This window comes from Hypanus sabinus, unplaced genomic scaffold, assembly GCF_030144855.1.
Source record: "Hypanus sabinus isolate sHypSab1 unplaced genomic scaffold, sHypSab1.hap1 scaffold_220, whole genome shotgun sequence".
In the NCBI taxonomy this organism is placed as follows: Eukaryota; Metazoa; Chordata; class Chondrichthyes; order Myliobatiformes; family Dasyatidae; genus Hypanus; species Hypanus sabinus.
The window spans coordinates 65,052-78,610 of NW_026780309.1; positions in this window are offsets into that span (position 1 = coordinate 65,052).

Consider the following 13,559-nt stretch of genomic DNA (forward strand, 5'->3'; position numbering starts at 1 on the left):
AGTTGTTGGTAAAACATGGTTGCGGGGTGGGGGGGGGGTGATTGGCAACTAAATATTCTTCTATTTCGTTGCTTCAGGTGTGACAGAATCGGAAGGTCAAGAGGGGGAGGGGTTGCATTGCTTGTCGGGGAAAATATTACTTTAGATTATGAGGACACTAAGTCCTCGTTTATTGTCATTTAGAAATGCATGCATGCATTACGTAATGATACAATGTTCTTCTACACGACAGAGGTGCTTTGGCAGGATATATTCGAGGGCTCATCTAGGGGGACAATTTGGCTGGAATTGAGGAATGGGAAAGGTGTAGTAACATTTATAGGGGTGTATTATAGACCACCTAATGGGAAGCGAGAATTGAAGGAGCAAATTTGTAATGAGATATCAGATATTTGTAGTAAGCACAAGTTTGTGATTGTGGGAGATTTTAATTGTCCACACATAGACAGGAAACCCAATTATGTAAAAGGCTGCATGGTTTGGAGTTTGTAATATGTGTGCAGGGTAGTTGTTTTACAGCAATACATAGATATAAAAACTAGAGAAGGGGCAGTGTTGGATTTCCTGGTAGGGAATGAGATAGGTCAGGTGACAGAGATATGTGTTGGGGAGAACTCGGGGTCCAGTGATCACAATATGATTAGTTTCAATATAATTATGGAGAAGGATAGGTTGAGATATTTGATTGGAGAAAGTCTAACTTTGAGGAAATGCGAGAGGAATTAAAAGGAGTGGATTGGGACAATTTGTTTTATGGGAAGTGTGCAATAGAGGAATGGAGGTCATTTAAAGGTGAAATTTTGAGGGTACAGATTCTTTCTGTTCTGTTCGGTTGAAAGGAAATGTTAAAAGTTTCAGAGAGACATGGTTTTCAAGTGATATTGGAAACTTGGTTCGGAATAAGAGAGAGATTTACAATAAATATATGTAGCATCGAGTAAATGAGAATGTAAAAAATATAAAGAATGTATAAGGTATGTTAGGAAAGACATTAGAAAAGATAAAAGAAGATATGAGTTTGCTTTGGCAAGTAAATTGAAAATAAATCCAAAGTGTTTCTATAGATATATTAATAGCTAAAGGATCGTGAGGGAAAAAAAATTGTATACTTAGAGAATCCGAGTGGACAGCTATATGTGGAGCCAAATGAGATGGGGAGGTTTTGAACTATTTATTTTCTTCGGTATTCACAAATGAGAGGGATATTGAATTGTGCAACGTAAGGGAAACAAGTAGGGTAGCTATGGAAACTATGGTGATTAAAGAAGAGGAAGTACTGGCGCTTTTAAAGAATATAAAGGTGGATGCCTCCGAGTCCAGACAGGATATTCCCTAGGACTTGAGAGAAGTTAGTATAGAAATAGCAAGGGTTCTGACTGAAATATTTCCAATTTCATTAGAAACAGGGATGGGATTGGCATATTGCTCATCTGGTTTCATTGTTTAAAAAGGGTTCTAAGAGTAAACCTGGCAATTATCGGCCTGTACGTTTGACGTCAGTGGTAGGCAAATTAATGAAAATTATGCTCAGAAATGGTATATATAATTATCTGGATAGACAGAGTCTGATTCGGAACAGTAAACATGGATTTGTCATGTTTGACAAAACTTATTGACCTTTTCGAAGAGGTTACTAGGAAATTTGACAAAGGTAATGCAATGGATGTTCTCTATAAGTACTTCAGTAAGGCTTTTGACAAGGTTCCACACGGAAGGTTAGTTTGGTAGGTTCAATCGTCGGGTTTTAATATTGAAGTAGTAAAATGGATTTAACGGAGGCTGGATGGGATCTGCCAAAGAGTAGTGGTGGATAACTGTTTGTCAGGTTGGAGGCCGGTGACTGGTGGTGTGCCTCAGAGATCTGTACTGGGTCCAATGTGTTTGTCATACACATTTTAATTTGGATGATGGATGGCAAATTGGAATAGTAAGTATGCCGACGATACTCAGATAAGAGGCGTTGTGGATAATGAAGAAGATTTTCAAAGCTTGCAGAGAGGTTTAGGCCAGTTAAAATACTGGGCTGAAAGATGGCAAATGGAGTTTAATGGTAATAAGTGTGAGGTGCTACATTTTGGTAGGAATAATCCAAATAGGGCATACATAGTAAATTGTGGAATGTAGTAGAACACAGTGATCTAGAAATAATGGTGCATAGTTCCCTGAAGGTGAAATCTCTTGTGGATAAGATGGTGAAGAAAGCTTTTGGTATGCAGGCCTTTATAAATTAGAGCATTGAGACAGGAAGTTGGGATGTAATGATAAAATTGCACAATGCATTCGTGAGGCCAAGCTTGGAGTATTGTGTACAAGTCTGGTCACCGAATTATAGGAAAGTTGTCAACAAAATAGAGAGAGTACAGAAGAGGGTTACTAGAATTTTACCTGGGTTTCAGTCCCTAAGTTACAGAGAAAGGTTGAACAAGTTATGTGTTTATTCTTTGGAGCGTAGAAGGTGGAGTGGAGAACTTAATAGATTTATTTAAAATCTGTGGAGTATAGATAGAGTTAACGTGGATAGGCTTTTTGTTCCAATAAGAGTAGTGGAGATTCAAACAAAAGGACTTGTGTTGAGAGTTAGGGGGCAAACATTTAGGTGTAACACGAGGGGGAACTTCTTTCCTCAGAGAGAGGTAGCTTTGTTGAACGAGCTTCCAGAAGGAGTGGTAGTGGAAGGTTCTATATTGTCATTTAAAAAAATGGATAGGTATATGGACAGGAAATGAATGGAGGGTAATGCGCCGATTGAGTTCAGTGGAACTATGTGAGAATGAGCGTTCGACACGGATAAGAAGGGCCGAGATGGTGTGTTTCCGTGCTGTAATTTTTATATGGTGAGGAAGATCACTGAGTTTTCATTTGCCCTGTGGTGATTTAGTATATTCACCACACCTGGAGTGGAGACATTTCCCACCATTTCAGGTCATTTCAGGGGTATCACAGCCAGGTAGACTCTGGTAATTCTGTGTCGTTAACACCGTCGAATTATACAGCTCTGTGCCATAATAATATATATGTTTTATGTCAATGACTGTATGTAAATATGCAACGTCTGTCATTACCAACATATAGAAACACTGCTTGTGTAATTGTCAAAATAAAAGTGCTGGATTTGCATTACTGGCAGACTCCCTCGAGGAGAAGTATTACAAAGGGATGATACACCAACCATGTCTGACCAGAGAACGCAGCGACAGCATTATAACAATAGAGATAGGACACGATTTCCCAAAGATTGCGCGAATGTAGTGTAAAAGGAAGGTTTCCTTAATAAAAAAAAATACATTTACAGAAGGCTATTAAAACCAGTGAGGAGGGGGAAATGAAATGATGGTAAACTAAACAATAACATAACAATAATACGAATCAGCCCGAAATTAGGGAGGAGTGCAGCAGACCTTTCAAGAATCAATGGATTCTGGAATGCTTCTTTGTGTTTTGAGAAAATGCCATTCCGGTCCTTGAGTAGCCTGCAGAAGGAAGGCGGTTTAGCCTGACAGCAGTGGTTGTGAAGAATTTGGAGTCCGTTATTAAGGATGAGGGTTCAGGATACTTGGAAGCACATGATAAAATATGGTGTAGTCTTCTCGCACAGGTGTAAAAGAACTCTGAACTAAACACAAAGCATAAACCAATCAATGAGGCGGTCCCCGTAAGATTAACCGTTTTCTGTTCACTCTTCCACATTAACGTATGGTGAAAACTGTTGATAAAACAATACAAAATATATACAGTATTTGTTTACTTCTTGACATCACATTTACATCATAAGTAATTGCAATAGTAAAACTACAACAACTATATTACATTAAAGTGCAACACACAGTCAGAATCTACCTACGCCATCGACAGCCTTTAAATAAACTTCAACACAATCTATCCGCAACTCTTGAAATAACAAAAAACATAAACTTTATCAACAGTCATTACTTTAAACAGAATCAGCGTTCACATCTTTAATTCAACATATCGATTATCGGATGAACTTACTGCGTTGCTTCACTGTTGTTTCTAGTGCGTAGAAAGAAAACTTTTCTCGCGCAGATCCTGCACACATCCTTCCCGTTTCTCCAAACCGGTTTTTTTCCCACAAGACGAGGCGAAACAGGGTGTGACGTCACCGCATGCCGCGATGTATCACAGACAACGAATTTACTTTAAACAATCTTAACTTTAACTAGAAAACGATAACAAACGAATTACTAAAGCGAAAATATAATAAACTAAACAAATGCCTTAAAGGCAACACACCCCCGCCTTACCTTCGTAAGGTCACAATGAACACAATACAAAACTTCAGTCTCTAAATCGGTCCTAAGGTAGAAGTGGAATGACTTCTGCAACTGGCCTTTGGTAAGTATTCACATCACCTTGGTCAGAAGTTTTCAACTCAACCTTCCTGACATGTCCATCCCTACCAGGGAATGTGGCAGTGATTCTGGCCATTGGCCAGCAGTTGCGGGCGATTTGCTTGTCCCTGAGCAGGAGTAAATCTCCAACTTGAAGATTCCTGCACGGTTCTGTCCATCTTTGTCTGTGTTGCAACAAAGGTAGATATTCATGTCTCCAACGAGACCAGAACCGATTTTCCAGAGCCTGGACCTGTCTCCATTGCTTTGTGTACAAATCCTTATCAGAGAAGTCCCCAGGTGGAGGGAGAGCTCCTGCCTTCTGCGTAAGGAGCATTGATGGCGAGAGTATGAAGGGGTTTTCCCGGTCAGAAGACACAGGTAGGAGTGGTTGTGCATTTATAATGGCTGTGACCTCTGCCATTAGTGTGCACAGTACCGCGTGGGTCAGTCGGGTGCGTTGCTGCAGAAACATTGAATCAAAAATTCTTCTGGCGATAGCAATCATCCGCTCCCATGCGCCTCCCATGTGAGAGACGTGTGGTGTGTTATACTCCCAGTTGAATCCCTGCTGACTGAGGTACCTTTGCACCGTTTTGTCCATCCCCAGCTCCTTGGACGCTCCAACAAAGTTCGTGCCGCAATCAGACCTTAACTGTTTTGCAGGGCCTCTTAGCGCAAAGAAGCTCCTGAGAGCGTTAATGCAGCTGGATGTATCCAAAGATTCGATACCTCAATGTGTACCGCTCTTGAACTCGTGCAGCTAAAGATGATGGCCCACCGCTTGATCTTTGCTTGTCCTCCTCTAGTGCGTCTTGTAGTGATAGTCCAGGGACCAAATACATCGAGCCCCTCATATGTAAAAGCAGGGCAGGCTTCGAGGCGTTCTGGTGGGAGGTCCGCATTACGTTGAACTTCCAGCTTCCCTCGCAGTTTCCTGCAGGTTACACATTTGTGAAGTACAGAATAGATCAGAGTTTTACCTCCCAAGATCCACAGTCCAGCTGCCTTTACTGCTCCTTCCGTCAGGTGACGGCCCTGAAGCGTTACCTGTTCATGGTGATGGCGAGTGAGCAGTAAGGACACCTGGCTGTCTTTGGGCAGGATTACTGGACTCTTTTCTGTAGCTGGAATTTGGGAGTGTATTAAACGGCCTCCAACGCAGATGATATCGTTCTTCAGGATCGGGTTGAATTTCCTTACAGGGCTGTCCTTTGGTATTGGTTTATTACCTTGGAGAGCCGAAAACACCCTTGCAAAAGCTGCTCTTTGAGTTATTTTAAAGATATACGGCCTTTGCCTGGGCCAATTCGTCCGCAGTGCGAGGTAAGTTACATTTGTGCCATCCCTTAAATCTACTATTTCCGGATGAGTGTCTGTGTGATCTGGCCATGTGAATGAGGAACGCAAGTCCTCTCATTGAAGAATGCAAAGTGGAGAACCGCTGAAAGCGTTGGTTAGTACGTATCGATTATTCGAGGTAAGTGGCTCCTGTTTGTATTTGCGGCCGGATTTCCGAGTCTCTTTCGGGTTCAATCAGCTCAAATGTCTCGCTTATTTGAGTTTTCTCTGTTGGTGGCTGATACAGAAAGGGGGGTCCGGTGAACCAGGATGTCTGAGCCAGGCGGGATGCAGGTAAAGATCTCGATTCGTGGCCTGCAGGGTTATCGGGCGGATACGTTGAACTCTATTATGAACGTACACGTAGAAGCGTTTTGATTCGTTATAAATATAACCAAGAACTATTTTGCTATCTGTGTAGAACTTGATATCGTCCAGCTCTAGGTCTAGCTCGTCCTGGATAAGATCTGCCATTTCCACAGCCAGGACAGCTGCGCACTTTTCAAGCCTTGGAATTGTCGGCTCGGACTGAGGAGTGAGCTTCGCCTTACCAGTTACAAATCCCACTTCGACTTCACCATCCTTCCCGACTACTTTCAGGTAAGCCACGGCACCGATGGCCTTGCTAGACGCATCCGAAAAAAAAACACACAATTCTGTGTGCGCTGCCACGGTGGGTGAGGTCGCAGTGTACCTACGTCGGGTATGAAGCTGTTTTAGATCTTGAAGTAAATCCCTCCAAGCCTCCCACTTGCTTAGCTTGTCTTCTGATAGGGGAGTATCCCAGTCAGAGAGCTCAGAGGTAAGTTCTCTGAGAAGGACTCTTCTCTGGATCGTAACTGGCGCCAGTAGACCCAAGGGATCGAAAACACTGTTGACAGTGGAGAGAACTCCACGGCGGGTGAAAGGCTTGATCACGGTCGGCACGGAGAACGTGAATGTGTCAGTCGTAATCTCCCAAAGGAGGCCCAAACTCCTTTGTGTGGGTATGGTTTCTCCATCTAAATCTAGGTCTTTGACTGCCGGACCACAGTCAACTTGTGGAAAGTCCTGCATTACTGCCTGACAGTTTGATGCGAACATATGCAAGCGGAGGTTTGACTCAGGAGTGAGGCTTTTGTACGTCGGAGCAGATCGATTGCTTCGTCTTCTTTCTGTAGCGATATCAACCCGTCATCGACATAGAAGTGCCTTTCTACAAACTTCACGGTGTCATCGCCGTGCTCCTGTGCACCCTCTCTGATGGATCTTCGCAGCCCATAGATGGCCATGGCAGGTGATGGACTATTGCCGAAACCTGTATTTCATCCGGTACTCAATGTCTTCCTTGTTAATGTCATTGTCCTTGTACCATAAGAAACGGAGGAAATTGCGATGTTCCTCCTGTACGAAGAAGCAATGGAACATCTGCTGGATGTCCGCTAAGATTGCGACCTTCTCCTTCGGGGAGCGCATCAGGACCCCGAGAAGGGTATTGTTAAGTTCGGGGCCTGTAAGGAGCAAGTCAGTAAGGGAGATACCAGCGCACTGAGCACTGGAGTCAAAGACCACCCTGATCTGATTGGGCATTTGTGGGTGGTAAACCCCAAAGCACTCCTCGCCTTCCCTCAGTGGCGGTGCTACTTAAGCATGTCCATTAGCGAAGATCTTCTCCATAAATGCTGCGTATTGTTGTTGCATCTCAGGTTTTCTTTTCAGGATTTTTTTCAAGGAAGTGAACGCTTGACTGCCTGCTCTTTGTTGTTTGGCAAGCACTGGCGTGATTCTCTGAAAGGTAGTGAGGCGTCCCAATTATTTGCTTCATCTCTGAAGACCTTGGTGTCCATTATTTTTAAGAAAATGGCGTCTGGTGCTGATGGAGCAAGTTTATTATCATGCTCAGTTTGAGCGAAGACTGACTGACCCAGCGTCTTGTCGGTTACTTTACATTTGTTAAAGCCTTGTCGTGCTTCCTTGATACACATGAAACTTTTGCAGGGTTGAACAATTGAATGGCGGCCACTCTCTAGCACATTGGTCTTGAGTATGTTAACTGTCGGTTTGTGTACATTGCCAAGTCATACCTTTCCTATCACCACCGAGTCCAGATCCAGGCTTTGGGCAAAGGGGGCGTCTTGTCCATTGATCTGCTGCCTGACCTTGTGCACCTGGAGTACATCTCTTCCTAATAGCAGAAGTATTTCTGCTTTTGGATACAGTTCTGGGATGTGTTTGGCACTGTGGAGGCGATGTGCTGGTGTAGCACTGCACCTGGCGTCGGGATCACAGTGCGGTTATTCAAAATTTCATTGCACTCTAAGAGTGGAGGGAGACGGATAACAATTTTACCATCCAGGGACTCGAGCTGGAAGCCTTCTGCCTTCCTTCCATATGTTTCCACGCTGACTGAGCAAGTTCTAAGTTAGTATGGGAACTCATTACTCTCAATGTTGAACAAGTCAAAGAACTCTGGTCTGACTAGTGAGCGATTGCTCTGATCGTCCAGAATTACATACGCTTTGATGGCCTTAACTTTGGCACCCTTAGGGTACACTGAAGTACAACTGCTGTCAGCCTCTCCCTCCTCGCCGTATTGTTGTGAGGGTGAAGGAGCTTTGTCGGTTTGCGGTAACGGGCCGGGATGCACGGTCCCATCGTGATTAGTGCTATTCCATTCCGGGCACTTCACGGAGATCGTACACTCTCTAGCAAGGTGAGAGGCAGAGGAACAGCATTTAAAACGTACTTTTTTTCTCCTTGAGAAGGGCCATTCTCCCTTCAAGGGTTTTTTTCCTAAACGTTCTGCATTTTTTGAGGGGGTGGGTTTCGTTATGCAATGGACAATTCTTGTTAGGGTCATTGTTAGTTGTAAATATTTCAGTTTTACGCACTGAGACAGGTTTATTAATGTTGAAATTATTCGAAGTGGATTTAACTGGCTTGATGTAAATTGTACTGCTGTGGCGACCCATTTCCTGGCGCATCCGAACCGACTCACAGTTAGATAGCCTACGGGGGTTTGCGAGCACAGAGCTTTGGAGCCTCTGCGCCATGGGGGGCCGGTTGAGGGAGGCTTAAAAGTGAGGCTGAAGTTTTCGAATAAAGTTTTTTCCTTCGACTGCAGTTACCGACTCCGTGTCGTAATTTTAGCGCTGCGTGTAGCACACCGTATAGCACACCACACATGCGTGTGGACTCATGAAGCTGTGGTCGTTTCGCTTCTTCGTCTCCTTGCACACAAACCCTAGTGAAATACTCAAAGGGAGGAAATCGACCGTCGTTCTCTTCCTTGTACTCTGAGCCAACAAACACCCACCTTTCCTGCAGCCTAAATGGAAGTTTATCCACAATTGGTCTAATCCCGTATGAAGTATCTAGGTATGATAGACCAGTTAAATAGCCATCTTCTTTGGCGCCTTGAATTTCCATGAGTAGATCTCCGAGCTCTCTTAACTTAGTGTGGTCTTTGGCTGACACCTTAGGAAATTTTTCCAGACGTCGAAATAGTGCCATTTCAATAATCTCCCGAACACAACACTCCCGAAGTCTTTGCGTAAGGCTAGCTTTGGTTGTTAATGTAGACTGAAAGCATGCGTCTCACCTGTTCGTATGGTTCTTTTCCCAGCCATTTTGTCGTAAAATCCAACTCTTGGATTGTTGGATTGCTCCGAGCTGGACTCCGTGGATAGCGTTGGCGAATGAGGAGTACCATGCTCGGTCATTTTCAGGTTTGTCGTCAACTGGTAGAGTCCTGAAGTGACGAGATCTCGTCGTGCTAAAACATGGGTTCAACTGCTAGTTGTATGCTGGCTGGGGGAATATGTCGACGGTATATAACTGATGGTGCACATTTATTATGGAATTTGCTGTTCTGAAGTCAGCCTTTGCCTCTCCTCTCGCCAAATCTGGTAAGTTTGGTGTCGAGAAGTATTTGCCATCAGCCCTTTCATTCTTGAATTCATCGCGGAGTTGCAAGGGTAAATTGTCTTCCTCAGATGGATGTGATGCAATTGGGCCTCTCTGAGACTCTTCGTGAGGGGGGATGTTAGCATATAAGTATGGAGAGGAAGAACGAATCTTCGAGTCCATTTGAGATCGGACATAGTCGCTTGTGCGTTCCAATCTGGTCCTTACTGAAGTAGATTTTACGTCATCCAGAACGTGCATTTCTTCAGCACTTTCTATTATCTTTGCTTCTACCCTGGCAGCTTCTGCTTCTCGGTGTAGCGTCAGCACTTCTAACTCTGACCCTATCCTTACCTTTTCCAACTGGTTTTCGGCTTCTCTGGCAGCTGCTTCCTTTTGGTTTTCGGCTTCACTGGCAGCCACTCCCTTTTTCAATTTTGCTTCTTGTTCTGCGGACAACGCTCGCACCTTGGCGGCTTCCGCCTTAGCTCTTGCATGAGCAGCCTTACTTGTTGATGCCCTACTGCCCCTGGCGCTGGATGGCAACGACTTGATGCTGGATCGTGATGTCATTGCAGCACTTGAAACAGCTGGTAATGCCGCCTTTTCACTGTAGTGTTCTAGCACATGTGTAAAAGAACTCTGAACTAAACACCAAGCTTAAACCAGTCAATGAGGCGGTCCCAGTAAGATTAACCGTTGACTGTTCACTCTTCCACATTAACGTATGGCGAAAACTGTTGATAAAGCAATACAAAATATATACAGTACTTGTTTCCTTTATTTACATTTACATCATAAATACCTGCAAAAGTAAAACTACAACAACTATATTATATTAAAGTGCAACATACAGTCAGAATCTGCAGGCTTTAAATACACTTCAACACAAACTATCCGCAACTCTTTAAATAACAAAAAAACATAAACTTTATCAAGCGTCATTACTTTTATCAGAATAAGCGTTAAAATTTTTAATTCAGCATATCGATTATCTCATGAACTTACGGCGTTGCTTCTCTAATGTTTCTAGTGCGTAGAAAAAAAAACTTCTCTCGCGCTGATCCTGCACAAACAACCCTCTCCTTCCCGTTACTCCAAACCTGTATTTTCCCACAAGGCTTGGCGTCACCGGGTATGACGTCATCGCATGCCGCGATATATCACAGAAACGAATTTACTTTAAACAACCTTAACTTTAAGGAGAAAACGACTACAAACCAATTACTAAAGCGAACATATAATGAACTAAACTAATGCCTAAAAGGCAACACAGTTATATTCCCCCTTTCAATGCTGCCATAAGAGGCGCTGAGATTGTCTGGTAACCAAGCATCGGTGTCATTCATTGATATTGGGTTTTGCTTCCCGAAGTACAATTTCCTGAAAACCCTACTAGAGTTCTGGTGCATTCGATGTCGCCTCAAACCCCTCTCAGAATGGTCTCTTCACTCTTGAAAGAGCTCTCCGCAAGTGATGCCTGATTTTCTTGGACAGGAATGGATCACTCGGCTTCACAGTTCGCCATCAGCGGACAACGAATCTTGTGGTGCATACACGTCTTTTGTTTTGGAAATGTACAATAGGTTCTCAGGCAAACACTCATCCTCCGTGTTTAAATGAAGTTACTGATGACAGCGGAGTACTCATTAAGATTCGAAGATGAAGTCCTGAATGCAGTCGAGTCCGCAGATTCAAACTAGTCCTGTCAGCGATTCTCTGCTTCCCTTGTCCATACCTTCTTGGTTCCCAATGCTGATGCGGAGTCCTAGGTCCCTGCCTGCACTCAGGAAATAGAGGTACAGTCGTGTGATCACACTTTCCAGCTCTCTTCATCTCACTGTAACTGTGGTTCAGTGCGTTGTTCACACTGTACTGCACTTGATTGTTGATGACAACGTTTAGGTGACCTTTTCAAACTGGCCTGGTTAAAATCCCCCAATAAGATGCCGATTCAAGTAAGATTGGTGATTAGGCGAGTGAGAAGGTGGCTGGTGAGTAGGAATGATGGACGAACCTGCGACCTGATAGGTAGAAATGTCAAAGGCCTGAAGTAGATGTAATCTGATTGGAGTACATGGTGGACCATGGATTGAAGGGAAACAAGTGGAGGGGGGAATTGGTGCAACGAGTGCTTGGATGACGGCCGATACGAGAGTGTGGATGGAAAGTGAATGTTTCATTTTTATGGGGGTAACAATTCGCTCTTTTGTTTGTAACGATCATCATCCAACTGTCCAATCTCCACATCCCCAGATCAGATCTCTGCCTGTCTCTCCATCTGTCCATGGACAGGTACATGGACAGGAAAGTTTAAGAGGAATACGCTCCATACGCTGACAAATGTGACCAGCAGATGGGATTCTTGGTCAGCATCTAACAGCTGGGGCGATAAATTATATAATCCGTTATGGATCACGTCATACCTCCCACTACGTACTGCAACATTCCTAGCATGGATGCCGGCATTAAGGAAGAGAAACAGTTTAAAAGTGGAGCTGGAACCCACAAGTGAAGCCTGAAGTGAAATGTCTGCTCTAAGAATCCTCTGCTTATTATGAATCTTGAGTCCATGTGAGTCTGGCGTAACACTGAAGCCATATTTTCTTGAGGGCTAAATATCCCAAGAGTAATGAAAATCAACCGATCACCTACTACCCTATTCTTCTTCCTCTCCTCACCCCACCTTCTTACTCTAACTTCTCATCTTTTTTCCCCTAAGTCCTGATGAACGGTCACGGCACGGAACGTCGACTGCATACTTTTCTTCCGCAGCTGTTGCCTGGCCTGCTGACTTCCTCCAACATTTTGTGTGTATCACCAGTAACTAATATATTACTCCGCATAAATTGTCTGGCCTTCATCTAAACTCTGATTGTTTTCTCACTCTGTCTCACTGTGATAGACCGTGCAGGGATTTACAGTTCGCCAACGTTGTTCAGGATTTATTTACGGACCAATGTTCCTCGATTATGGAGCGGATCTTCAGCAGTCGAACAGCCTCAGCTGTCGCTGGAACAAATAATTTGTACAACGCGCCAAACTGCCAATTTGCGTTCACCACCCGTCATCCTGTCGTAGTGTTAATCCGTCGATCTCACACCTTTCTGATGGGAAATGTATCAGCTATATAGATGAAGTAGGTTCTCGGCTCGGCTCGTCTCTTTATTCATTCCCATAGATGCTTATTGGCCTGCTGAGTTCCATCAGCATTTTATGTGTTTTGCTTTGGATGAGTAAAGCTCTGATTTCTCGCAAAATTGCTGTCAGTCTGATGCAAATTTATAAAGTCCATGCGTAGTGCACTGTCAATTCAAAATATCAGCTTTATGAGATTTAAATACGAATTGCATTCAGAAACGCAAATGCATCCCAGGATTTCAGCTCGTTATCCTGGAACTTGAAATCTAGCAGACTGATCCCGCACTGCAGTTTTCCTTGTTATTCCAGACGTTCCGTTGTCGTGTCTGTCGTTGGGAGCTGTGTACCATCGAGATTAGAATACGCTGCGGTCGTGGAATACAAGTTGTGGTTAAGGAAAACAGACAAAAGTGGGGCAAGGGAGGGGGTGAGGTTGGTCAGTAGCAGATAATTAGTAGTAGTGGATAATGTTGACTGTCAGTGTGTTGAGTGTTGCGCGAAACCATCAGAATTTGAACAGTGAAACAGTTGATTAAGCGGCGGATGTCCAGAAGAAAATTTAGTGCATTTCTGTCTGTCTATACATATAAACGTGTGCACTCGTGTCCGTTTGTCGTTTCCCACTTTGTCGGTCATGTTTCCAATTATTCAAGTATTTTATGTGTTCATGTATGTGCAAATCTGTATATAATTAAGGTGCGAATTTACCCAGAAGGGGATCTGCGCGATATATGCTCGGAGAGAGAGTGACAGTATTTGATGACTATGCAAACGTGAGAGATACGGAATGTGATTGAAGGTACGTGTGTGAGATAAGGTGCAATTGTGAGATGTGGGATATGG